Source organism: Daphnia magna, linkage group LG8 (genome assembly GCF_020631705.1).
Source record: "Daphnia magna isolate NIES linkage group LG8, ASM2063170v1.1, whole genome shotgun sequence".
Classification (NCBI taxonomy): domain Eukaryota; kingdom Metazoa; phylum Arthropoda; class Branchiopoda; order Diplostraca; family Daphniidae; genus Daphnia; species Daphnia magna.
Window position 1 is genome coordinate 1,690,007 of NC_059189.1, and position 27,296 is coordinate 1,717,302.

The following is a 27,296-nucleotide window of genomic DNA, read 5'->3' on the forward strand; positions in this document are numbered from 1 at the left end:
GCACATTTGGGTAAAAATGGAGAGATGAAAATATAACGTTGAACCTACGCAATTATTTCCTACTTAAAATTGATACGGAAATTATTAGCACGATTGTGAATGATATAAATTACGTAACAGCATTCAAATTGCCAAACTGCAAATTTGCCATATGTGGCAACAAAGGACATTGGAGGGAACCTGGCGGCTTCATAGTCATCAATCATCATTAGTAGCGGGAAAATCTGCCATATTGATCATTCGATGTGCATACGTTCAAATCGGTACCATCCTTATTCAACAAGTGGTACCACGCAATTTCAACTTTTGTTTCTACTCTAAACTTCATTTTGAGCAGATACGAGGCTGGCAGCAGATCTTCATATGAGTAAGTATAGATATTTAACATATTGTATGTTTTTAAAAAGTTGTTGGGTATAAATGAATTGTTTCTGGCCATCAGAGAACAATCGTTCGATGTCTGTATCCCTTGATGTTTTCTCGTCTTAGGAACTTGGGTTTTGCATTGTCGTTGAAGCTTTTGGGTTTGAGTTTTTTTATCCATTTCGTAAGCTCCAAATTCTATGGGTGTAATTTGAACATCAGGTATAAGTTGTGGTACTTATACTTGGTCGAGATATAGTCAACACTTTTATTTTTCTCGGGGGAAAGAGTGGGTTGCCTCGTGTTGTTCATTCTGAGAAGGATGGGTTGCCTCGTGCTGTTGAATCTGGGAAAGAAGCAAAAAAACATCAGGCCGTCTGGTTATCTTTCTCCAACTCTTTAAACCTTTTAACGGTTTTAGGTTTTGAAATACTTTTTGTGGTAGAAAAGTTTTTGAATTTTCTGGTTGAATAATTCTTTTGTTTCACTTTGATTAAACAATCACATGACGTGGGAAATCCAATTCGTTTTTACGTACTTGTTTTTGTTCGTAAAGATCGCCACTTGACAACCCTTTGTAACGTATTTTCTGTTTTGAGAACAATTGTTAGCATCTGATTTTAACAAAATTAAATGGTTTTTAGACACCTGGTGGCAACATTTCTAGAATTCAATGCATTCTAGCTTTCATTTGTTTATTCTTCTGCGACGATGAGTCACTAGCCCAAATTTTTTTATCCCGGCCGTATTTGATTGTTATCTCTGTGGATTTCCCATCAATTGTCTGATGGCCAATCGGGGAGGGTCGTTTGCCGTTGGAATTTTCTTCATCAAATCGAAAGGCCGTCAAATACTGACAAGTGTTTATGACTCATTTCGGATAGGGCTTCCTGATATACACGACTGTAGTATAGTCACATTTTTAATATTTTTCGCTCTCTCTCAATCGCACGATCGAATCAAGAGGAAATTGTTGATCCAGCCGCTTCGTTGAGTACTGCGTACACCACCCCGATTGACCACCACGTTGATTCGTCTAAGTAAATAAGCGTATGTATTATTTAGTTAGTCGAGGTTTGTTATCTTTGCCTAAATAAGCTAGACATCTTTTCTTTTTCTCTATTTCGCGTTCTTTTCCCTGTTTGAAAGAACTCTCTCTTGGGTGCCAAGTTCTGACGTCTAAACGAGCCATCTGTTTGCGGTCTCATCAGTAAGTAAAGTCAGCCATTGTTTTGGGTGTGTAAAGCTAACAGAAACGGGCATTAGTCGTTCGCGTGTTCCACAATTCTTCGTAGGATTCGACTCTTCTGCGTCTGACACTGTTTTGACTGTACAATTGTTCTGATGAAAATACTGACTTGCCTATTCAATGGAGCGCGAACACAAAATCCGTCATCGTTGCGTCAGGTCTACAAAAAGCACCTTGCATAGCGATGGTCGTTTGAGTTTGTGATGGATTGATTTTGAAAAAAAGGACGTTGTAGTACACGAACCTACTTCATCATATTGCATTTTGCCACTATAGCAATTGAAAGAAAAGTGCTGCCTTTCCCCGTATCCGCCATCCATCATTCCAACAGACTGCTGGATGTTTTTGTAGTTTAATCTAGCCCTTGTTATTCTATCTTGTTAATTCTTCAAGTCGACTTACTTTCAAATGTTCGGGTTGCTACCAATGAGCTCCAAACGATTCAGACTTAGGGAGGGGTCGATTCACGAGGTACAGAATAGGAATAAATAACGTTCAAGATTTCGCCACTGTCCGATCGTTCTTTAAAAATTCCTAAATTCGCTAATGTTTCCCATTAAACGTGTAGTTGGTCTAGGGTTTTCACTTATGGATTGCATTTCTTCTTCGTTATCTTGTCTCTTCTGTTATCAGACTAACGTCTATTCCGGTATTAGAAAGAGTAATTGAATCAGGCTGATTGAATAATGGAAAGGAAATAGTCAATGCTGAAAATTATTTGGGTAATCTATTTCCAGGCTAGCTGGCCATAAATAGTAAAACAGACCAGCAGTATTGATTTAGCCTGCACGAATGATCGGATTTCACGACTACCGGTCGCCCCAGCCTTACGTGATTGCGATGATGATGGACAATCAATCTTGACGAGATGTGTGTGTTTGTCACGTGCGGATCGGATAACACACACGGATACGCTTCGGGTTTCCACATACTATCGACGGACACTCGTCAGATGGCATTTGTAGGAAAATACAAGTAGTGGAGACAATCTGGGTCAAGCAATAAAATTAATAAAAAGCGAAGCGAGTTTCCACATTGTTTTTGATTACTAGAATTGGTAGTACATCATCGTGATTTTTTGGGGAAAATTCTTTTATTCCACTTCCAGTGGTAGCTCGCGTGCGCCGCAACCTGCGGATTTCACCATGTTTCAGCCCTACAGAGGGGGGGAATTCGAGACTTGCCACATTTAAAATTTTCGGTTCTATACATCCATTCTTGTTGCTGCTTGTGGGGAGGCGTCCTTTTTTACCTCTCGTGTCCGAAAAAGGTCGTAAATTAGAGTTATAAAAAAAAACCACAGTGGGAAATATCGTATGATAGAGGTGGGCAACGTTCTCCAGCCATGGTTAAGGGCAGCTTCCTTTTTCGACCATGTTGGTGAAGGAAGAAAGATGGGGGAGCTGGTGGAATAGTTGGGTGGTCGACGCCCATCATGTCAACTTTCGAATATTATTATTATTATGATTATTATTTTTTGTTTTGTTCACGCACTGTCTATTTTGTGTGCGTTAATGTTGTACGCCATCGTTTTTTTTTGTGTGGGTTATAACAGATGTCCAATTCTTTTTCTTTGTTTGCATACATGATCTGGGTCTGTTGACTCATTGGCTCCTTTATCTCCCGTCCCTTCCAAATTATTCGTTGATTAGCTTGGCGGTTCACGTCGCCATGATCGTTGCGTAAGCGAGTATTTGTCACTTTTAATATGGATCAGTCTTTTTGAATTACCATTAAAGGATTAGATTACAAAATTTCGGTTGTTGTTTTCGTGTGACACCTTTCGGGACTGAATTTTTTGTTTTATGGAGGCAAATTATTATGTACGGGGAGAGGAAAACGAATTTTGTTTGAAATTTGAGAGAGAGTCGTCAAAGTGCAACTGATGTTCAAAGTCTGTGAACGGAAACTCCTTGAGGGGCTGTACAATGTCGAACAAATTATGCGGGAATGATAGTGCCTAGCAAATATTTTTACTCGTTTTTGGATTCCTTCGTGTTGTCCCTGATAGACCGAGCTAACTATTTTCTATTGAATATCGTGTAAAGTAATTTTGTAAATAAAATGGGTGTGCGTGCGAGATGTACACCCATAAATGGATCGCGTTGAACGCACTCGATCGAAATTTCAGACATTCGAATGGGAAAGAAGATAGTAAAGTCTATTTCTTTTCTTCAATTTGATTCCCGACAAAGGAAAGCAACACCCACGTTTTTCTTGAAACAATTTTCTCCCATCCTTGCTTCCTTTTAATGTAATCTTTGTTTCCATTTTCTCCGGGGAATGTTGAATAATCGAAAATTCCTTTTCCCTGCGTTTTTTTTTATCGTTTATTTTTCAATTGTCTGCATTTTCGGACCATTCTTTACAGTCACGTTGCCACGCAGACATAGGCGTTGAAGTGGCACAACAATTTCGATTGATTTAAATGCACGGAAAATATCCCCGATTCACGTTAGGCTCAGCTGGAGCAAGAAAAAGAGAGGCAGTTTCAATACGAATAGATATTCACAGCTTGTTTGGTTATTTCAAAGGTCTTTTTGGAGTGAATGGGGAAAGAACGAAGAGAGGGTGGGCATCTATTAAAGCATCCGGACATATAGGAACTTTACGACGCGTTTGAAAGCACCGGAATAGACAAACAGAAACACGTGCGTGAAAGTAAAAAAAAGAAGAAAGAATATATAACGAAGCTTTGAGTTTTCCATGTGGCTATGCACATTCCCGTTAAAGAACGAGAGAAAAAGTAGAAGAGAAATGAGAAGATGGTGGGTTCTGTCGACTCGTAAATCCTCCTGGAGATGGAGAAATAGGAGCTAGATCCGAGCTGTGAGTGTATTGTGACATGTTAGTACTACTGGCCGCCATTCGCTTTTTCTTTTCCTTCTTTCTCTCCATCTTTTTTATTTGCCTTTTTTTTTTGTGAGTGTGTCTGTATTCCACTGCTCCATTTCCTCTCACTAAAAGCTGCGATAAATCCCTGCCGCAACAAAAACAACAACAATGGGCTACAGTTATGTTATAATGAACTATGGCGCAAGGGTGTGAGATGGAAGTGCATCTCCCCATCATAGACACACTCTTGAATTTTAAAACAACTCTTCGCGTAGCGCTTCTCCTGCGAGACAGAATGAAGTTAGACAGCTTATTTTCTCCAGTTATGCCGAATGAGTAAAATTATTCAAACTTCCGGCCGAGAAGGTTCTATTATTCTTGCGTGTTCGTTTTTTACCAGACCACTTTGCGCGTCGCAGAGAAGGAAGTCGTCAACGTTGAAACTATCAAATTCAGGAGCTCCTTCCAATTTTCGTAAGACGATCGCGTGACTTTGTCAAAGAAACCGCCTTTCTTTTTTGACGAGGAGAAATCATAGACGCCGCCACTTTTCTCGTCCCGCAAATGGACGTCTAAACGGCTCATTTGCCTCACACTCGAAAAGGTTTTTCTTCAGGAGAGTCCTTCTGCCTACAACGACGAGCTTTTATTTGATATGTTTTTCCTTTGTTAAAGGCCATTTGCTCAGGGTTGACGTCCAATTCGACGTCTGTTTGCACAGCCGACGTCGCTTCGTCTTCTGTTGTTCAAACCCCCCACTTGAAAGGAGAAAACAAACTTTTGAACACACAAATTCCCACCATTATCAATCGGAATCCTTTCATGAGTTTCCCTGCTTTTTCATTTGCCATCGAAAATGATAAACACTTGCGAAAATTGTTCTCATTTGCTCTTTTTATTTTAAATGTCAGCTGTCAAAAATAGATGGCAAATGGTGTTCAACAATTCGGGAAAACCCTAACGTGATATTTTTCTTTCAACAGATGGTACTCGTAAATGAAATCCAAACACCGACGGATCGACGTTTAGATAGCTGCCTGTTAGGCACTGGAGTCACCAAACAAGGTAGGTGGCTTTTTTGTCTTTACGTGCTCTATTTGCAAGTACGTTGGCGGTGAATTTGTAGACACCGCCGAATTGTCGCCCGGGTGCCGTCTGTCGGTAGACGACGACTCGTCAGTTATCAGCCCCAAATGTTAATTGTCCATCGGGGATGAGCGAAAGGGGGCACTTCAATGGTTGCGGCTATTCTTGGTAGAAGGAAAAGGGGGAGCCAAAGAGATCCCGTCTTTTGCATTTTCAGAAGCTCAGGTGAACTGAAACAATCTGGGGCCCATGGGAAGAGGAACAAAAACAGTAGGCAAACAAAGGGGGTTGTATCTACCGACAGCATTTAGCGCGATCATTTGAAAATCCTCTTTTGGAACAAGATCTTTTTTCGTAGCGGGTTTAAATGAAATTTTCTTTTTCGAGGAAAAAAACGGGGAATGAACTGGATTTTTTTTTTTTTTTTTTCGAAAGGGTTTCCAACCTAATTTAACTGAATCAACTTTCTTTTCTTGTTTCGTTGTTTACGTAAAAGTGCCTCACGAGTCTCGTAGAAGGTGTTGGCTTTTATTTTCACGTTTTTCATTCCCGTCCGGGGTCAGAGCGAAGCTGACCACTACACCGTGCGTAATTCCAGCCAACACATAGAATAATAATATTGAATTCTTTTTTCAGGTAAATATATTTTATTTCTGTAAATCAAAAAAAAAAAAAAAGGAGAAGCCTTTTTGTAATAAAAGTCCACCTAAATTTACAACCGCATCTTTTGTGCTATTCAATCGCCTCAGCTGTGCGTTCGCTTGTTGATTTATGCGCGACTTGTTATTTATTTTATCGGAGATTCCCCCCTCGCATCTCAACATTTTTGGGTTTTGATTCCTTCTGGTCTCTTCTCCTTCTTGAATTCCATTTTGGGGATGATGCGATAGAAAACGACTTCATCTTCTTTTCCCCCTTGCAACATGTCCGCTGTATGTGTTTTGCCCTTTTCGAACTCGAGTGGCTTTCGTCCTGTTTTCTTCCCTCTCAAAAAAAAAAAAAAATACGATTATCGTTCGATGCACCAGCTGTTGCGCTGCACGTTGCATCTCCTTTTTTCTTCAAAAATATTTTCAATGATTTCAATTTTTTCTTTTCCATTTTTTTTTTCATCCTTTTTTATTTATTTATGATGAAACGAAGCGACCATTTAGTGAGGAGAGAATTCGGGGGTCCGTTTGAGACCGGGGCCTTTTTCTTTGACTAAATTCAATGGTTGTGTCACGCGGCCCCGACTCTTCGAAATATTAAAAAGAATGGGAGAAGAGGAAAAAAAAAAAAGCTTTTAGCTGCGCCAGTGTCTCGTTATCTTCTTCTTTCCCCTTCTTTCTTTCCAATATATTATATGCGTGTGTGTATACACAGACGCGCAAGTTGTTGGCCATGAATTTCGACTGCAAAGTGCTTGCTGGCTCTTTGTTGCATTCAAACATTTTGTGGGCGGTAGACGATGGTGTTTTTCTTTCTGGCGTTTTTCTTTTTTCTCTTTGAATGAGTAGAATTTTTTTATTGGAAAAAAACAACCGGCGACTGGGTAATATCATGGAATTTAATGCATTAAGATGGGAAAAAGAGTATTGAATCAAACTTCAGTCGGGAAATAAATGAGAGACTCTTTTCATTGAAGCTTATTTCCAATTATGTTATCAACACTGTTTTTGTTAATTGCGTGGAAAAGGCTATACCTCTGACAACCAACATTTCTTCGTTTTTTGTTATTTAAAGAGATGGCAGTCGTTTATTCTCACCTGTGCGCTTTTCTACGTAATGTTTGAAATATTCGTAAACTGAGTTTTGAAATCCTCGGCAAAGTCAACAAGCATTGACTATGCGTTCGATTGTTCCTCTACCGCCATCTCATGACTTCTTGCTCTGGAAAATTGTCCTTTCCCCCCCTTTGTTACCTTTAAGGAATCTCGATTAAACTTTTAGAAGAAAAAAATTAATTTGAGTAGAAGGTACAAACCAGTTTTCCAGTTTAGTTTTCCATTAAAAAAATTTTCCTTCTAGTTTTCAGTGGAAATTTTTTTATTGACATGTCCAAATGATGGTCATCTTCTAAGACATATGTGGGCTTTTAGTGTTTAAAGCCAAAGTATGTCAGCGTCATTATATCATATCGGTTGGTTGGCGGTGAGGGTTTCCGTAGATGGAACCATCAAAAGACTTTAATGCATCGAGCGCAGCTGGGCAGAGAACAAGAGGCATGGGCGCAGCCTTTCTTGGTCATTGCTGCTTGTCCTCGCGGGAGGTAAACTCGAACCACTGATAAGCTTTGAATCTGTTGTGGATATTTTCATTTTTTTTTTTTCCATGTCATTCTTTGAATGATGAGAGACACCAACTAATCCAGTTATGTGGCTTGATTCCGATACTTAACGACGTTCAGCTTATCAATACCAAATTTTTTTTAGTGGAACCCAAATCATTTTTCGAAACATATTCCCTTTTTTCTTCCAATATCCCTCCTTCGTTTTTATTTTCTCTTTTCCAGTTGGGCATGAGAATTTTGAACAGATATCCTTACGAATTTTTTGTAATCGCTTTTATGTAGCCCCCTTTTAAAAAAGAATCTTGAGGATTTTAGAATCTCGCGTGGGCTTTTGTCCGGATGAATTCCACTGTGTTTTGCCGTTGCATGAATGCCGTACCTGTCCTTTCCCGCACCCCACCATTTTACTAGAAGGTATGACATGAAATTCGCATTAAAAATTGAGGTAGAGATCAGTCTGGGGCCCTTGTTTCTCGGTATGAAGATTATATTAAAAAAAAAAGTCGTTTAGTGGACTGAGGAGGCAACGGCGAAGTCAAATAGCGACGCCCAAGTTTTCGTAAATTGCAGCGAATCTTTTTGTTTTGTTTAAAACTTGCTGATGGCTATCACCAGTCACCACTATCCCTCTGTGCGTTTTGGCTTTTTTTGGCTTCTGTTAGAGGTTCTCATCCCATGGTTTTGATTGGATTCGTGATGGTGCCCGGAGTCATCAGACAGTCACTTTCCAGTGGTGGCGTTAACATCCGCATGTCGTATAGAAATCAAGTTCAAAAGAGTAGGATGGATACATAGAGGATAGGAAGTAAAAAGGGCAAAGACAAAAGAAGAAGACGAGTGGGATAGTGCGGAGTTAGGACCGGTGCCTCCTGTCTACCATATATCCGTCCTGGCGTCTTGTCAATAAAAACAAAAAGAGGCCGGTATTCTGGTGGAAGATGTTGGGGGGGGAGAAGAATCAAAACGAGAAGACAAGAAAATGGGGAAAAAGCTTTTAAGAGCAAGCGATTCTCGGGCAAGTTATAGAGGCTTCCATACGTATGGGTTGTCCTCCGCTGCTGCTGATAGCCATCTTGCCCAATTCTGGAACGCTCACAAGTCTTTTTTCTTCTTCTATCCATCCAGGCATGCACTCATCCATCTCTTGTGTACATTTTCCTGCATCTGTGGCCTTTAGTGCCTTCCACTTCCAACCCAAAGGCTTTTACAACTGTCTACAGATAAACTGTCGCCTAGCCCTGATGCCTAGTGTGGTGCATAGTATAATGTAAAATACTGACGGCCAGTAGACGAGAAAGGGAAGAATATTCTGAATGACATTGGTCACCTCAGACTCGCTAGCAGCACGGTTCATTTTTCTGTTTTTGTGGATAAGATTTTTGTTTTTCTTTCAGTTTTAGTTTGTTTAATTTCCTTTGCATATCAAACCGCTGAACGTTATCAAATTCTTCCCGCTATGGAGTCATTAAAAACAAAAATTCACAGGCAGACGCACCAAATATTTTATTCAAATTTGAAGTAGACAAACAAAATGTTTGTCAGCGAAGGAAAAGGAAGTTTTTGCTTTTTCTTTTGAACATGTGTCGCTCAAACATTGTCCAGCTGGCGAACCAGTGACTAAAAGAGATACAGCTTGATAGAGAGGAAAACTCGTTTAATGAATATTCGTCCCATTATGGCGTTTTTAAAAATTCCAGAATCGATCTGGAATATTAAAAAAAGTTCCATTATTACAGCCTAAAATCCAATTGTCGTGATGTTTAGTCAATCGTGAGATTTGTCGAAAGTTCGATGTCATAGGCCAATATTTTCTCAAATCTTTCTGTTTTCTTCTACTTCTATCTCTTCTATTTTGCATCTACCAGATGCCATGTCCTTGTAGCTGTACGATTTCGTAACAGAAATGAATTTTCATTTTGTTTCATAATTCAATCGTCGATTACATCGTGCACGTTTTGGCCGTTTGTTTGATGAGTGCCATTCCCCATAGGTGAACAGCCCCCCACGTCCACTGATATTGATTCACTCTTCTCTCTTCTTGATGAAAGAACGTTTTTATTTCCTTGTTTGTAGAGCATCAAATGACCAAAGTAAATGAGGTAAATAGGGAGGGCTTTTGAGGGGAATGAACAATTGTCACCCGATCCCAATTCAACGCCATTGTCCACTGACGTCGGTCTTTGATGAACTTGTTGTTTTGCTTCTCTTGCAATTACTCGTTCATTAATGTTTCCTGTGTTTCAAAGTTTAATTTCACGATCAATTAGACCGAACCGTTTAAAGTAGCGTGACTCAAATATTAGGCACCCTTTTAGCTGTGACTTGTGCAGGCGGATGCCGTTGGAATTTCTTTGCAGAATGGCATAACGCGACCCTTTTAAGGATCACTGGACTTTCCCTCGTATTGGGGTTCATTTTTTTTTTACCCTTCTTTTTACTTGCCGTGTTATAGCGTTGCTTGTTCTACTGTGACATTGCGTTCCGCTCTTACTTTGAGTGGAATCTCTCGCAATGTCTGGTGCACTACTACTTTTTTTTCGTGTTCTTAACACGCGCATTTTTCTTTCTCATTTTCCCTCACTTCCTTCTTCGCGGAAGAAATGTTCCATCAGATTTCTACTCCAGCGTGTTTCCGGGGCCATTTACTGTCACTTTCTTTCAAAGAAGAAGAAGAAGAAGAAAGAAAAAGGTTTCTTCCGATTTTTGTTTTACATTTGCCCTGCGTCATTACGACAGTCTGAAAGGTTGAGCTTCCAGACATTTTTGCTGTCTGATAGTTCATGTGTACCCGGCAAACATTTGACGTATCGATCGTGTTGACACTCGAAAGTCTGTTCATTTTACGGACGATTGAATTCGGTAACGAATTTTTATTGTTATCAGGCAATATGTGCCATCACCTGTTTGTCACTAATTTTACAGTTGGTTGCTGTTCAGATATTTGAAATTATCGATTTGATCAGTTGACTTCTTTTTGTTTTACATTACATAATTTCCGTCTCGTTTATTCACCAACTAACGTGTAAATAAGGGACGTCGATGAGACAAAAGAGACTAGGCGAATGGATACGTGCGGTCGTGTAGTGATTCGTCAATCTGGCATTGAAAGCTGGACCGTGTTTTCATCTTTGATGCTCCAATCTTTGAATGTCAAGAAAAAGGGAGAAAGAACGATCGTGACAAAAGAGCAACTGGAGCGTGAACGTAAAATATTGGACAAAAAAGGGTTTGTCTCTTCCATTCTCTGTAGAGACGGCAATCATGTAAACGTACGGTACTGATGAAAAGGCGATTCTTCTCTTTCCTCGTGCGCACATCACGCACTGCCGAGTACCCAACACAATGGTCCGCCAAACACACGAAAACATAAAAGGCTTTGCATCTTTGCATGAATGGATGGCATCGTCCTTCATTCTATTCATCGTGTTGTCCCTCTAGTTCTGTTGTCCTTGATTCTACTTTTTTTTTCTCCCTTTTGTCTGTTACAAGAAACTTCTGAATAACTAAGAAATAAAAAGACACAAAAAAAAAGCAGAAGACAAGGGAAATAAACTATGGTGCATCTTAATGCACGACGCTATAAAAAGGAATTTTGAAAGAAATGAGAAAGTAAGAAACAAGGAAAATATGCGCGTAATCGGCTGATTGGAGAGTTCAAAGAGTTACATACATGACTTTGAACTTGACTTTGTATCGGTTGCGATAGCAACTGTAGTGCGCTCTGAAAACGAACGGATAGAAAAAGATGCGCAGCTCCATCGGCTAAGCAATGGCCGGTTTATTGGTCGATTCTTTTTTTTTGTCGGGGGGATGCGACTTGAATCGGGAAACACACGTTGGAATTAAAATGTGTAAAAGAGATGCGTTTGACTGGTTAAGAAATAAAAATTTTAAAAATAAAGAAGACGTGGAAACAGTACAGCAAAGGCGATGGTGAAAAGCGATTAATCAATGACCGCGCACGGGTGCGGTTAGACTTTGTAAGGAATCCTCCTATTTGCATGCCAGGTCGATGTGTGTGTTCCAGCTCGTTGACGCTTTTAAGGAAAAATTTGGGGCTGAACAAAAAAAAAGGGACTAAGAGCCGGTCACGTTTTCCAACGTCTTCATTTAAAAAAAAAAAAATCTCAGAAATAAAGTGACAATGATTTTTCGTTGTCACTTTGTTTCTTATGTGTAAACTGGGAAAAGAAGGAATAACTTTCCTTGTCAGGGTGCGGTGAATCGAAGGCATTTTGATGATAGTTGAACCAGAAATGTTGGCTCTCTTTTCTTCTCATTAATGCAATCACGTCTCTTGTAGAGCGAAGAGATTAATTCATCTGAGACGAAATTCGATGGATGTTTCGACGTCGCCTTGAACTTGTTATCATGCGCGTGCAAGTAGGAAACAAATTTAGAAAACAATACAAGTTAGTGTTGTCTATTCGCGCAATTCCTGTAGACGAAACTTACCGTTCCGTTTTGAATTCTGGTGTCGGTGAATATTTTCTGTCTAGCCGCTTTTCTCCTTGTAGTTAGCCTTTTTTTCAGGCGATGTTCTAAAAAGATCGCCAGTCCAGGAGATGATCAATCTGTCGTGCCCGTCTCCATCACGTATCTCTGTTGGCCATTCGCTGTTCGCCCTGAGATGGACCAAAAAAATCAAAGGCAAATGCTGTTGCACACGCCATCCTTTCGCGAAACACAGATCCATCATATGTTTTGCGTTCTTTTTCCTGGACTCAAGTCAACAAAATTCGACCAATTATATCACTGCGTCTTGTCCACTTTCGGTCGTTCAACCCTAACAAAATTTGCGAGTTTTGAATCATTTTTCAAAGGTGTTTGGGCCTGTCAGCAGCTGTATAAGTCGTTTCAGATAATGCTATTCCACACATTCTGGGGAGAGAGGTAAAAGGGCTAGGCTTTTCTTTATGATGTTTCATGCAAATGTCGAAAAATGAATTCAACGTGGCCATGGCTTCGGCGAAACGGGGCCATGGGCAACGCACCTCAGAAACTCTTTACTTGTTATTTTCCACGAGAGAAATTTAAAGAGTTTGCCAGTATATATGTTTTGACCTTTCTCCATTCTGTAGAGCTCTTGACGGCTTCTAATTACAGGTGCGCTAAGGGCAAAATGCATCTTGCCTCGAGCGCGTTCAAATGAAATATCCCATCGTGTGCTCGGCGTAAGGCAGGTTAAAAAAACTCGTGGCATAAGCACCGAACTCTCGACACCGACAAACGAACCATCCAACAAAAGTCGCTGAAACGTTGGGTGGTTCATTAAGGTGCATTCATCTTGGAAGACTCTGGTCGTTTTTTACCTTTTCGATTAAAATTTCTGCCAGCCACCAGTTGATTTTGGTATTTCCCATCATTGCTTCTAGTTGCCCTAACTTCAAGGAAAACAAGCGACTTTTAATTGTTTGGTCATTGAGCTAAGTTGATGAGCGTGTATTACGGGCGTGGCTTGACTTTCAACTTAAATAATGATCTGACGGTAGAGTAGATAATCTCATTACAAACATCAGGGTAGCATTTGAACACTTTTACACTGCAAGTCCCCACCATTCTCTTCTTAATTTGCGATAAGTATCGAAAACTTCTTTGCCAAAAGGGTGGGATGTGATTTTTATCGGAGGAAAGGGAACGTATGGCGAAAATATTCGTTAGCTTGTTATTCCAAAGTCCGAAAAAAAAAATAGTAGGGGATCATCAGAATTTCCGGTCTTGAAAAGTTGATGCAATCTCATTTTCCCTCTGTTTATTATGAACGTAGTTGTTGTTGTTGTTGTTGTTGTTTATTTCATCTTGATGGCAGTCGCATTGTTGTTATGCCCCATGGTGGGAAAACCCAAAAGAAATTGCGGTATACGCCGGCGTTCTTTTGTCTTTGCGTCTCTTTTCTTTTTACCAGGGTCACCTGAGTCGCGTCTCTTTCATTACTCACCGGATGAACGTCATATTCATAAGAGCTTCATTTTCTAGAATTTAGTTGATGGCGTTTTTAAGTGATATGTCTCTGTCATTTCTTCTTGCCGAGACATTCATTGAGGATAATAAAAGGGAATAAAGACGCAAATGAGGGAAGGGCGTGCCTTTGGTGTAATGTGTTTGCCAGTGGACGATTGTTGGTTTCAAATTCGGCGACAGCAGGTCATTGTAAAAGAGAAAGCGAAATAATAAGAGGAAAGCAAACAAAAATGGGGTGGGGGTCTATTGATGCAGCGATGTTGAAATGAATAATCGCTCCTCGAGAAATGATTAAAAATTTCAGATTTGAAAATCCCCCCCAGCTCTAAAAATCGACAATACAAGAATAGTGAAAGGGTAGGAGGAGACGGGCAAACAATAAGTAAAAGGAGGAGGTCAAACAACTTCCAATGAGCCCCAGCTGACGACAGAAAATGAAGATTGGAGACGAATTGGGAAAAATACTAAATGGTGCAAGTTATTTCATACAGAAATTTTGTTTTCGTCCATAGTCCATAGTCCATAGTCTGTTGTTTGGTGGTCATAGGCATGTTTTACCGAAAGCTTTGGTGCAGTTTAGCTCTTGCTTTTAGAAAAATGTTCTTCTTTTTCTCGTCAAGTTTAACGACGCTAAATTACATGGGCCAGGGGGTTGCGACGCCCACCGTCAACGACCAAAGTCTTTCGTCTTTCTTTTGTTTTCAGTTTTCTCATTTTTATTGTTTCTTGACTGTGAGCGCTGGAAATCACCTCGATGCCACATGCCAGACAATTTGCCCAGCCCGGCGATTTTCTCCTCCTTGCGCAGACGGGCGGGCAGACAAACGGAGAAAATGTTTACGGCGACGTTTATCGTCATCTTTTCTGAGTGGGGGAGTTTTTCAAAAAATGAAAAGAATTTTCTTTCGTCATCGAAACAAAAGTCCACAGAAATTGTCGACTTTTGTTGTTACTTTTCCCCAAAATCTTCCGAAATGGATTTTTAATGACAGGCCGGCTGCTTTTTTCTTGTAGTTTTGCGTCACCTAAATGCACATGACTGGAAAAAAAGAAAAAGATTTCTTGTCGTCTTTCAACGCGAGGAAGGGAGGCGTGAATACATCATCACCCCTCCGTTTAAAGTTCAAATTCAATACAACTAGGAAAAGGAGTTGGACCCGTGTTGTCGGATCCATCTTTTTTTATTTTCACGATGGGGAACAAAAAGCAGATAACCTTACAGTTTATCGCTACCACAAGCAGCCAATATTCATGCAACTCGCTATTTGCATATGCAAATGAAAGCAAAGATGGCTCAGGTGGATACGTCAAACTTGCATTCCAGACGAGAACAGATTTGTTTTCACTTTCTTCTGTTTGTTTTTACCTATCGAAAAACGGAAAAATGTCCAGTCTGAGCTGTTTTTGTGATAAAAGAAAAGTAGATGGCAAGTGATTGAATGCTGATTGACTCGGTGGGCGGTTTGTTGGTTTGGGCGTCCCCTTCAGAAAGATAAAAAACCAAAGAGAACAAACATTTTCTCACTTGTTGTGTAACATCTTTTTGGCGTTTATGTTGAAGTTGTCGTCGTTTCTCGTCTTCAGTTGTGGCGATAAACAAACAGAACAAACCCAACAACCCAAACTGAACGTGTAAACAGAGACGATCACAACAAACAACCACAAAAGTTGTTTTCGTTTTCTTGTTTTGTTCCAGGCTTATTTGAATGATTATTCAATTCAATTCCACATGTAATTCCTTCAGCCACCATTTGATTTTTTGTTTTCTTCTTTTTAAACAACAAAATATTTCTAGATATTCAGTTGTTTTGTTTTGTTTTTGAACCAGCAAACGTACCTCTGAGTGTTGCGTGCAACCTCAACTGCATTGGAGGTCTGTTTGTTCATTACCAATGCAAATAGATGGAAATCAGTCAATCAGTCGGAGATTTGTGTTAGGAAAAAGACAATCAGATGCACAAAGAATAAAGGAATACGATTGACTTTTTTCTTGCTTTTTTCAAATTAAAAAAATCTGAAAAGGCAAATTGCATCAGATGAAGAAAGTAGTTTTAATCAAGTCTCTTTTCTTTCTTTTTTACTCAAGTTTCATTTTGTGTTTATCTGTAATTTCAATGATTAAATAGAAATGAGCCGTAACAAGATGACAAAAGGAAATGCGGACTAAACTACAAGGAAATCGAAGGATGAGTTTTGAACATAACGGACCACCAACTTTTTTCCATCAAACTCATCTGTGATGACGCGGATAAAATTGGGTCGTGAGTATCGACTAATCAAACATTGCCGCTCTTATCATCGACGATTGGGTAGCAATCGGCTTCACCTCTGATGCCATTGGGATTTTTTAATCGACCGACAATGACGACGTAAAATGAACACGTTTGCATCGTGATTTCAGTCAACGACCTGATTTCTAGAGGGTGGAAAACAGGACCGAATTTTTTTCTTTTTCGTTCGACGGCTACAGGCAACGTGGTCGGCAACAGATCCTCTTTCCTTCGGCACAATCGCGCCAGATGTTTTGAATAGTTATCCAAACTTGTGTGTGTATTTATTTCTTCAATAACTTGCGTGTTTAAACAACAACACAACAAGACACACAGTGCACCCCCGCATCTTTTCAGGGCGAAACGACGGTGGGTCAAAGGGGCAAATCAAAAGATCGGGTTACGTTTCACTATTTTCCTCGCCTCAACCCAGTCCATGTGTTTCCAGCCACGAGTATCCAAGAAGATTTCGTTCCATTCTTTCTCTAGAAACGCATAATCAGGTCTGTTAGATTTTGAATGGAACCGCCATACTCCACCCCCCTGCAGATGGCGCCAGGGCGTCTACCACGATTTTTTATTTTATTTTAATCTTTCAAAGAAAATGAAAAATGTTTTCAACCAAATCATAGACTTGCAGGGTTTTTCCATCCCCACCGAAAGGAATGAAAACCCTCAACCACCAACACGTAGCCCGCGTTATCTTTAGGGGGTTAGGGGGTAGACACGTTGGAGGGAGGAGAGCAAGAGAACCGGAATGTTAATGAACCTGCTGGTTTTTCTTCTTCATTCTACCCTTCCCGTGTGGGGGCATTGAGAGAAGATGAGAGACCCCCTCGACCCTTCTCGGTTACTAGTTCGTGACAAACAATCGTATCCCGCGGCCTTTACTTTTATATTCTATCTCCGCTGTAGTCGAAACCATCAACGTGACTTCAAGTTAAGTTACAAACGGAGTTTTGAATATTCGATAATTTTGGCACAAGTTCAACAGGCGAATGGTGGGCGGTGTGAAATGTCATTTCTGGATACATTTACACGACGATTGCACGGTCCTTAAACGAAAATCGCGATTATTCCGCTTTGGATATGCTCGAGCTTATAGGCGTCGTTATGTGGAACGAAATCGATCACGTAGACCGACTTGCCGCTTACCAATTACATCAAATCTTGATATTTTTTTTTTGTATGAAAATTCTTGTCTCACAGTCGTTAACTCAACTCACGTATCAGTTTGGATCCCGGTCACGGGGCCTGACTTGACTTTGGCCTACGCGTTTCACGTTTTCCTGCAATAGCCACTCGTATAGCCACTAGAAACAGAAGTAGTTAAATATCGGTGAAGGGACTGCTTACAATTTCTACATGCAACGTATCCTCTTGTTCAACACAAAGATAAATGTTGCTTTCTTGAGTTTCTCTCGTTTCTTCTTCTTTGTGCTTATTCCTCATTATGTATTTATTTTTGATTCCTCTTGCGCCCACTTTCTTATTCTATTTTTGAATGCGGGCCCTTGGGTCTTCAGCAGCTGTTTCACAATGCCATCGCATTTTCTTGGTTTTTTTCCGGTTGCCTATCGATCAGTCGATCAAACTCGACGCGTATCGTAATTGAAGTCATGGATCAACGTCACCATCCCATTCTTGCCTGCCCATTTGCTTTTCTTGTTGTTCTTCTGTCGACTCGGGTAGTTTGCCGCAACAATTGTAAGACGTCGCGACGGGTCGTCATTGTCGCTTCATTTGCCGTCGTAGACAAATGATACGAAATAAATTTTCGAATGTTTTCCGGTTCTTTTGTCCGAAAGACACAAAACGCAGACGCGGATGGGAGAAAGAAAACTAATGTTTCATTTCGATGATAATACTTCTTTCACCCTGAAGCAAAGATAAACACTAAAGTACCCGACACTTGCGCAATCGATTGCCAGCTGGAAGGCGGCTGTAAAACGCTATAAATTGCCTCTAGTCAGGTGATCTTTCACTGGAATGTTATGCCACTTAGAAGAAACTGATCTCAAGTCCCACAATCGCTCGCAGATGGAAATGCAAAATGGATTAAGTTATTTGTATTCATTTTGTGTTTTGTTGCAAGGAATTTAACGCGGTGACGCTGTAGTTTCCGTGTAATTTTCGATACATTAGTTGGTAGGAGTTGGTTAAACGCCAAAGTGCAGATGACGATAGACCATCGTAGAAAAGAGATGCTGAATCAGCATCTTAAATTCAACATCTCGGGCGGATTACAGGTTGTCACTGCACTTATCCCTATCCGCGTATCAACGCCTTTATATAATATTTCAAAATCGCTGTTTGAATCTTTTGAACGATTTCTAAAATCATTTTTTCGAGGAATTCTTTTTCATTACGCCGATGATGGACCGGCAATGATTTTTATTAGACTCCACCCTCCAGCGAATGGAGGTATTTGCTGTAGAATAGAAACCAATTCAACGATTCTTTTTCAATGCACTTTGGTACGTTGATGGCGAAAAGGAAATCTTCCTCTTTTTACACCGTTTCGTTCTTCTTCAATGTAATTTGGCCATCATCCTCATCATAGATTGTAACATGTCCGATAACGGAAGGTCGCGGTTAAAACGATCGTTCAATCCGTCACGGTCCGTCGATGTGCGGATTCATTGCCCAGTTTTCAAAGACACACTATACGTTTAAAAGGACTTTTTAGTTATGCACAATCTCATGTTACTTCTAAAGGGGGAAAAAATCGTATGGTCTACGAGATTCCATGGGAATGCAAATGGGACGATAAGGTCCAAAGAGGGAAAGAGAGAAACCCAGCACGACACATCCACACAACGTGGTGTTGTGTAAACGCAAGAGAAGAGCCATGCAGTCTGGCATGAATTTCTTTTTCCCTTTTCTTTCTCAAAGTTTTCTTATCCATTCCACCAAACATGGGGTTGACTGTACATTTCCAATTTTTTTAAGATTTTTTTTTTTTTTTTTTTTTAAGTTTTTATTTGAATGGGAAAAATATGAAGGATTTATTATGAACCATCATTTTTCAGTCCCTCTCCATTGGTGTTTTCAAGTGTTGGATATGAAACACTCGAAGCGGTTCGAATTTCTCGCGCGTTTCGGACGTAAGAGTCTCTAAAATTTTAGCATCCATAACAAACCTACGACCATTTCTCTTTATGCTTTTTTTTTTTTGCCATTTTTCGCGTCACGTTGGTCGTCACACACAACTTGTTTGCTAATCAGACCCGTATGACATCGCCTCCTATTACTCCAAGGCTTTTCCCTTTTCTCAACTTGTATCGATTACAACATTTGCATTTTGTTACTTTAAAAAAAAAAACAAGAATGTCTGTGAATTCCTGCGCTAATAAATCCACTAAAGGCAAGAAATGAAACATCTTGGTTTCATGTCGTTCATGTTGACAGTCGAGGAGTACGTGAGAAATCAGAGGGCACGTTGTGGTAAATGTTTATTGCAATATCTCCTTCTTCGATGAGGTCAAAAGGTTGTTCTGGTTCGATGGACCCTTCCATCGCAGGGGTCCCATCGTTCATTTCTCCGCCGAGCGCAGCAGCCTTTAGCTTTTCAAGCTTGTTGATTGATCGATCGATAAGACTTGCCCAGCTCCCCGTTTTTCGTTTCATAATTTTAAAATAATTCATTGAAATAGATTCGGACGAAATACGTCATCCGTTTGACACATCGTAATTACACTTTGATCCCTTGTTGCCATTGAAAAATGCATTGCATATCTTCTTGGATTCATTTGAATAACGAGGGAGATATCGCTGTACCTCCTTCCAAATATTTTTGGAATTGATAGAGTTGGGTTACTGATTTTTAATCTGATTAATCATCAAATCGTGAACTTTCAACCCTTTAGCGATGACGATGCTGAAATTTCTCTCTGAAAAAGGAATTGATAAGTTCGATGATGATGGATTACCAGGGATCCGTCGTGCGGACGGAGCCGTAGAACAGCTGATTGTGCGGATTCATCCCAACATCAGGGCGGGGGGGGTGCTGGCCTTCACGGTCATGAGAAACGAGCGACAGGCGAGACCTCCTGCTGATGGGGTTGTTTCTGTGCGGTGCCTAACACACACACACACACAAAAGAAAACACGAAAATGAGGGTAGACACACTCACTTTGGTATTTGTTTTAACGTTTGACTTAAATGGCTCTCTTCTTCGTTCCATGGCAAAAGAAAACATTTTAATTTTGTCTTTTTTTTTTTAAACCGAAAATAGAAAGACATTCGAAGTTACGCAGTAGAAACAGCAGTGGCCTAGTTTATTTCCTCATGCCTACCAGCAAAACAATTATAGATCCTTTTTTTTTTTTTTTTAATTACAAATGTTGCGTAATGAGTTAACCTTGTATGGTCAGCCGGACTGGAATTTAACAGCAGAATAACCTTTGTTATTGTAAAAACTGGGCTGACATATTTAGGACAGTTTACGAATGAAGACAACAGGAGGTGCTAAATACCTGTCGTTTGTTTCTTACGGTCTTATCCTTTTTCTTACACTCTCTCTCTCTCTGGCAGCAAAAAGCAAATAGTTCGTGTTGGTGGTCATTCAGCTTTTAAATTGGGAAGGTGGGTGGGGATCGTTATTTACCTTTGAAAACGGTGTTCGCGTGATTGCGTTTTGTAAACGTATGGGGGTTTCTGTCTCTCGTTTGTTTCTTTTGTGAAATTGGTGGAATATTTAGTTATCAGTTGCGTTTTATCATACAAACCTGCGTCATAGAGAAAGTAAAGAAAAATTGCATGGTTTTGGGCATCAGTTGTTTGGCATTGCATAAACATTTATTGACTGCTGAGGGCGAGAGAGAACAAAACACAACGGGAGTCCCATTCCAATGTTAAGGTGAATGTTCATACATATTTGAACCGGACTCTGCCGCACATCAGCTGGTATTCGTAACACGCAATCACACTATATTTAGACTGTCTGTTGATTGCAGTTGAATAAAAAAGTAACAGATAGGAACGGCAAAAAAGGGGAGTGAAAACATCAACATTTGGATTGTAAATGAACATTCTTTTGTGCTGCACGAGAAAGGGCGTGTTCAGCACGATATTCAGAAAATGGGGAGGATTATATCAAACTGCAACAAGAAAGATGGATTCGGCGTAACAGAAACGAAGTACCTGATAGACATATTGAAATGACGACTGTTCTGTATTCGTTATTTGATCTCTTTCCTTATCCATGCAGAGCTGCTGAAATGTTTCTTGACGAATCGATTCTCGGCTTAGGCTTTTTCTATTCCTCTTTCTACGGCCGCTGGTATTGTATTGCGTAATGTATTGTTAGTGCTGTTGAAGTTTGGCCCAGCAGCCCGTCCCATCTAACAAAAAAATTGACGATGTTGAAGGCACACCAGGGGATCCAAAGATTATTGGGGTGCAGCAGCAAAAGCAATTCAATCGATTTCTTGTTGTACGGGATTGCCCATGTCCCGCGTGCAACGTACATGTCATAAAAAAAGATAGGCCCATTATCTTTACTGTACAGGTCGTTGACCTGGATCCGATATTTCCCTCTTGTGGACTTGTTTATTTTTATGCTCAATTTTCCCCCTTTTTTTACGTTTCGTGAAAAATGACCAAGTCTTTCATCTGACGGAGCTTTTATTTTCTCCTTTCGCCTTTTCCTTAGAGGGTGGCGGCGCCTTTGCCTTCGTTTGGGCGACTCTATTTTGAGGGTTTCAAACTGACAGTTGCGTGAATATAAATCAGGGCGCCCTTTTCTCACAGGTGCGCTGCTCGGTGGTAGCCATCTATCTCTCGATAGATTCGTCTAGTCCTCATTTAAAACATCATTAATCCGTTTTGACTGATTGACTGTGAAATGTCAAATGCTCGGCGTGTCCATTCGTCATCGAAGGGTTTCCTTGTAGGACGTTGGAGTTTACAATTTTTAACCGAGACCAGCACAATTTTCGTGAGATTTTGTGGAGAATGCGTGCGACTATGTCTGTATGGTTTGAGAGCTTGTTACAGTCAAGTCAAGGAGATTTCCACTGCGGAATGCAAATAAATCAGAGATAATTGGAAGGACGGCAGCAATGGCGGCGGTCGGATGATTCGTCGTTATTCGAAATTTAGTTCGTTCCACGTCTGTCGACTGCAGAGCTAGAACTTTTTAAATGAACTGTGCGTGCACTTCATTTCTTTCTTTTTTTTCGCGCATTTGTTGTGTTCTTTGCCTATTATCCGTTACATCATTGCATTTGATTGAAAACTATAATGGAGCAATGACGCGTCAATAACTTTATTGCGCGATATCTTCGTATGTGATGGGCCAGGCCATTGAGATTACAAAGGAACTCGAAGAGGAGGAAGGAGAGATTATATTCGTCTTCTCCGCATGTTATTGGTATCGTATGTCCTCTGTCTATTTTCGTAGACGATCTATCCCCCTCTCCGCTCCTCAAGTCTTTCTCCTTTTACTTCTGTTAGTCTCTGGGTGCAGAAGAAAAGGGACTCTTTTCAATAGTCTTTTCATGTCTATAATTTTTTCCTTTTTTCCCCTTTGAATGAAGGAAGGAAGATATGGATGCGTTAGTGGCAGCCGAGGAAACGAGAGGGAAAATGCGGGCACCCTCGTCAACTTTTTTTGAGAGAAAAAACTAAACTGCGTTTGTGTGTTTGTGCGCGCGCACAGCCCTCGAAACAAGACATGAGGGTATATACATTTTCTTTTCTTTTCTGTTCAGAGAGGGGGAAAAACTGAATTGAATAGGGAATGGCCTTTTGTCGGTCACTGCTGGAAAAAAAACCGCATCGCGCGCACAAACACTTGGACCAGTTTAGAAAAGGGGGAAAATGAAGGGAAATATGATGTCGATGTCTAGTGAATTCGGCGTGGGAATACGAATAGGGAAATGGGAAATAAAAGAATATCGGTCGCATCAAAACAGATAGATTTCTCCCAGAGTCACGCGATTTGATTTCCTATTGGGCGTGTTTCTTTTTTTACCCTATAAACAGTGGGAAGGTAACTGGAGAAGTACGCGAGTGTTCATGAAGAGACAGGAGCAATGATGAAAACGTTGAGGCGTTAAAACTCATCAGCAAGCGATTGTGTCTGCCACCTCTGACATATTTCCTTTTTCTATCTTTTCTCCTTCATTAAATGTTTGGCAACAATGGCTGGCATGTCCTTTACTTGAAATCAAGTTACCGTTTCAGTCTCCCATAAAGTTTCAATATTTTTCCGTTTTAGTAGTTTGTCAATATTTTTAGTCGATACTTTGAACTTTTTATTCTCGTGGTTGTTCAACATCGAGTTCAACCGAATCGGTCTGCGTTGAATTTGCAGAGTGTAACGGGGCCTGCATTGGACAGTTGGCACCGCGTAACAAGAAATTCAATCCAGCGATACAATTGTGGGGTTCGATGGATTGGAATTCGATGCACGTCGGATGACAAAGACGTCGGATGACGACACCGTCATTTCCTTTTGCATTTCGAGTTTCTTCCCTTTTTGTGAAATCGAGTCGATTGGAGCGTCGCATGGAAGCACACGCTAGAGCCAATAGACGACATTGTCCAGATTCTTTGAGGATCTGGTGACAGGCAACTGACGTTTTCTTTTATCTACGTTGAAATTTAAACTTTTCATTTTGAAGACATTTTTTTCTTTTTTTCGTTTTATTTCTTTTTGCGCAAGAATTTTGTGAGGAATGCGCCATATTTTCACAACAGAGTTCGGTTTCTATTTCTTTCCTCCCGAATTAATGGAAAAAATGACTAATTTTAAATTTTTACTTATTTGAAAAAGCTAAGATGTTATTGATGTTGTGTTATGCAGATCTAAGCCACTTTTGAGGGGACAACCACAGTTGTTTACATTAACAAAAGGAGGAGGAGACAGCCGGATGAAGACGTAAGTCAACTGAGTGATGTTCCTTCTCCTTCTGCGTGTTGTGATATCTCGTCTCGTTCACTCCAGTTCACTCCAAAAAGAAAGGGAACTGAATGGCAGGCAGGAAAACGATCCACCAAGCTTTTCATTCACGTCAATCGAGGGGGGTGAGTAGGGTGAAACATTGGGGCAAGAAACAACCCCCTATCCCCCATAAGGCCCCGGAAATGTCAGTGCACGCAAGTCGGGAGACAAATTCAGCTTTCAGTAGAAAAACTTGGACAGGAAAGTGCATCGTCTTTCTTTCTATTCCTACGTGAAATCCCCCCGAAAAAAGCGCATCGATCTCTTTCTTTTCTCTGTTGGCCACCACCACCACCACCACAAACGAACTGCATAAATGAATAATAATTTCGGTTTCCTTCGCCTTCCTTTCCCTTCTATGCATTTGTACGTGCAACGAGAGGAGACGGGGAGGGGGTCTCGTTGTGTCCATTACGTAGCTCCTTGTCTGTATAAACAACGTTTCTTATTCAAATCAAATATATCAGAATCAGACGAGAGAGGCAAATGGGAGGCAGACCAAAGAATCTAGAAAAGAAATGGTTCGTTGCGTTCCGCTCTGTCACGACCTTAGTCTGATTTTCCCTGATAAACCGAAAAATAGAGGCCGAGTTTGAAAAACCACATTTAGAAGTAGCTGGTCTCGCCACATTTCTTAAAACCCCTAACAGTTCTTTGTTTTCTGTTTGACTCTATAAATGCGCTAATCCTAAATTCATCTTCCCATTTGTTGTCTTCCTTTTCGTGTTTCTTGTCTTCCGAACGACAGACAGCCCCACACTGAGGTAGAATATCACATCGGAAGGTTCTATTTTTGGATGGTCTTTCTTGCTAAGAGATATGTGAAGAGAGTGCTCTCTCTCTGCGGCCTCAGTTCTTAAGTGTTGCCATAGAACAAACGCTGAGATACGTCATCTGACATAAAGCGAGGGACTAGTTGTTACACTTCAGTTCCATCGGCCCGATCTTCAACAGTCACAGCCTTCCACCATTTTTCTTGTACGTTCTTTCTGATAGTTGCACTGGCCATCTGCAAAATCTCAACTCAACAAAAAGGCGAACTTGTAAAAGAAATATCCCGACAGGATAAACGGCCCAACTGGTTGCCTACAAGCGTAATGTTAGTCAGATGTTCACATCGTCCATCAATTACGACCGCCAACTCAAATGTTTTCATTTTTCTTTGGAATTTCATTCCGGTCGGGATTTTTCTAGCCTGTTACTTTATTTAACCGTACATATTTAAAAAAACAAACATAACACTACACCCAGGTTTTAGATAATCAAGCTGCTTCTGTCCATTTGGGTCCCTGCAAACAACGTCCGAATAGGTTTTATTACTGTCGTCAAGTTTTCTACGAGCTTTTGCCTTTTGTTCTGACACCTGAACGCATGAAAAATGCGATAAACATTGGACAGTGTTACACACCTGTGCATCACATCGTTGTAGCGGTAGCTATTCAATGAACAAAGTAAATATTTGTAACTAACAAAGTTCCCTGTATAACGTAGTACCGCGTTTTGCGATATCGTTAAGATCCATACTCAAGTTCTCAAACACTTGGTTTATGGTAAGACATTTTCATGAAAAAAACAAGAATGACGAATGTGATTGGATTGGTGATGCGTGGGAGGAAAGCTCTTCTTATCGCGTGTCATCTGATCATCACCGTTTCTTCAGAGGATGATGTGACGATAATCAATCATTTCTCGTGTTTGATGATGAGGGTGGGGAGTATTAATGACTTGCGGTTGCGGATTTTTCCATCATCATCCCCAGCTGCAACAAAATCGATTCCCGTCTCATTATCCAACTCTTTTGAGTTTCTCTGGCAAATAATTATTGGTGGGCCTTTACTTCCATAGCCCTTAGTCTCGTTCAGGTGGAGGATTAAAAGACTATTAGACTTCGTCTTTTGAAATTTTTCGTGGAACGTGAAATGAGTAATCCGCCGGGTTTCTTCTTACATGGAAAAGAAGCCGGGCAAATTTTAGTCTCCTCTTTGGTTCTCTTTCCAGCTGGTAGCCGAAATATTCAGAGATAATTTACACGGCGTGTGCTCCACTGTTGGAACTTTAATCTTCCCAAGAAAGGAAAATTCTCCCCCAAAAAAGGAATAAGAAAAAGAGGGACATATCGACGTCAGAAGCAATTGGTCTGGTATCCGTCAGCAGCACTTGTTATATGGCACCCGGCACCCCTCCCTACACGAATTTTCTTTTCCTGCGTTTCGTTCGTACCGCCGCCGCTGCTGCCGCCTGCCACTCGACTGCAATACGCAGTAAAACATTATCTTTTCTTTTTCATTTTGAATGCCACTTTTTGTTTTATGGAAGTAGCTTTACATTGACTCTGTCGACCGATAAGATTCTATGGCTCTATAATAAAGGAGCAGTTTACAAGTCTCCTCTCCAAATAATAAAATACCAAATTCAAAACTATTTCATTTGACCTAAACAGAAGCGGCTGAACAGCAATTTCTTGTGTGACGTTTTCCCCCTTTTTATTTTTTCGGGGGCTCCTAAATGAGAAGAAAATTCCAACATCTGGCCACCACCATTGCGGAGCCACAGTAGCAACATAAAGATCAACATCAAGAAGTGCGTAGGCGAACGCACAGAGGCAAGTAAACGAGTACGCACGCGAGTCTAGAGAAGAAAAGCAGATCGTATTCCCCGTTTTACTTGCGCACCGGCTCTTTACATGTCGTCTTCGGTGTTATAATTCCTGCCGGTGCATTTCATGGAACAAGGGCACAAGGAAAACGGGGAAACCGTACGAGGAAGATTTTTAAGTAGTTGAAAGATGGCACGGTGTCGTGAGTATCAGACTGTCTCGTGTGTCACTTCTTTCCCTTTCGTGTCAATTTCTCTGGTTAAACATTTGAACCTGCGCGCAACATGCAGGGTTTCAGTCCGCCTCGTTCCACTGTGCAACGCTACTGTAGCGTATGTTCCAGACCATCAGCTGCTAGATGGGCCGAGTTCAAATAAATCATTTCCAGTTGAGGTAACTTCACGTAGGGTACCATATCACCGAATATAAGTTGAATTTAAGTTGATGTTCTAATGCCTCTTTTTCATTCAGTTGCAATTTGCCTTACGTAATAAAAATACGAAAAAAGAAATTTGTTTTCAGGAAATGGAATTGTTGGGGACTTGTACAATTGCAGGAAGAACGACGGGAGTTGGGACGATATCATCTCGCTATGACATTTTGTGGGGAATACCATCTCCGGCCAGAGACTTCCGATTGACAGTGGCGTCCATTAAACATATCCATCGATGGATATCTTTAAATGGAATAAGAAAAGGGAGAAAGGAGGGAG

General features: G+C 40.6%; 1 protein-coding gene across 1 annotated transcript in view; it reads left to right on the forward strand.

The window, feature by feature from the left end:
• The first annotated feature begins 213 nt into the window (after positions 1-213).
• Positions 214-27,296, forward strand: part of LOC116929343 (netrin receptor UNC5C) — a 61,339-nt gene continuing 34,256 nt past the window's right edge. The window contains exons 1-2 of the mRNA XM_045178562.1: positions 214-367; positions 5,431-5,512. The gene's annotated coding sequence lies outside the window, so the exon portion shown is untranslated. The remainder of the gene's footprint in view (positions 368-5,430; positions 5,513-27,296) is intronic.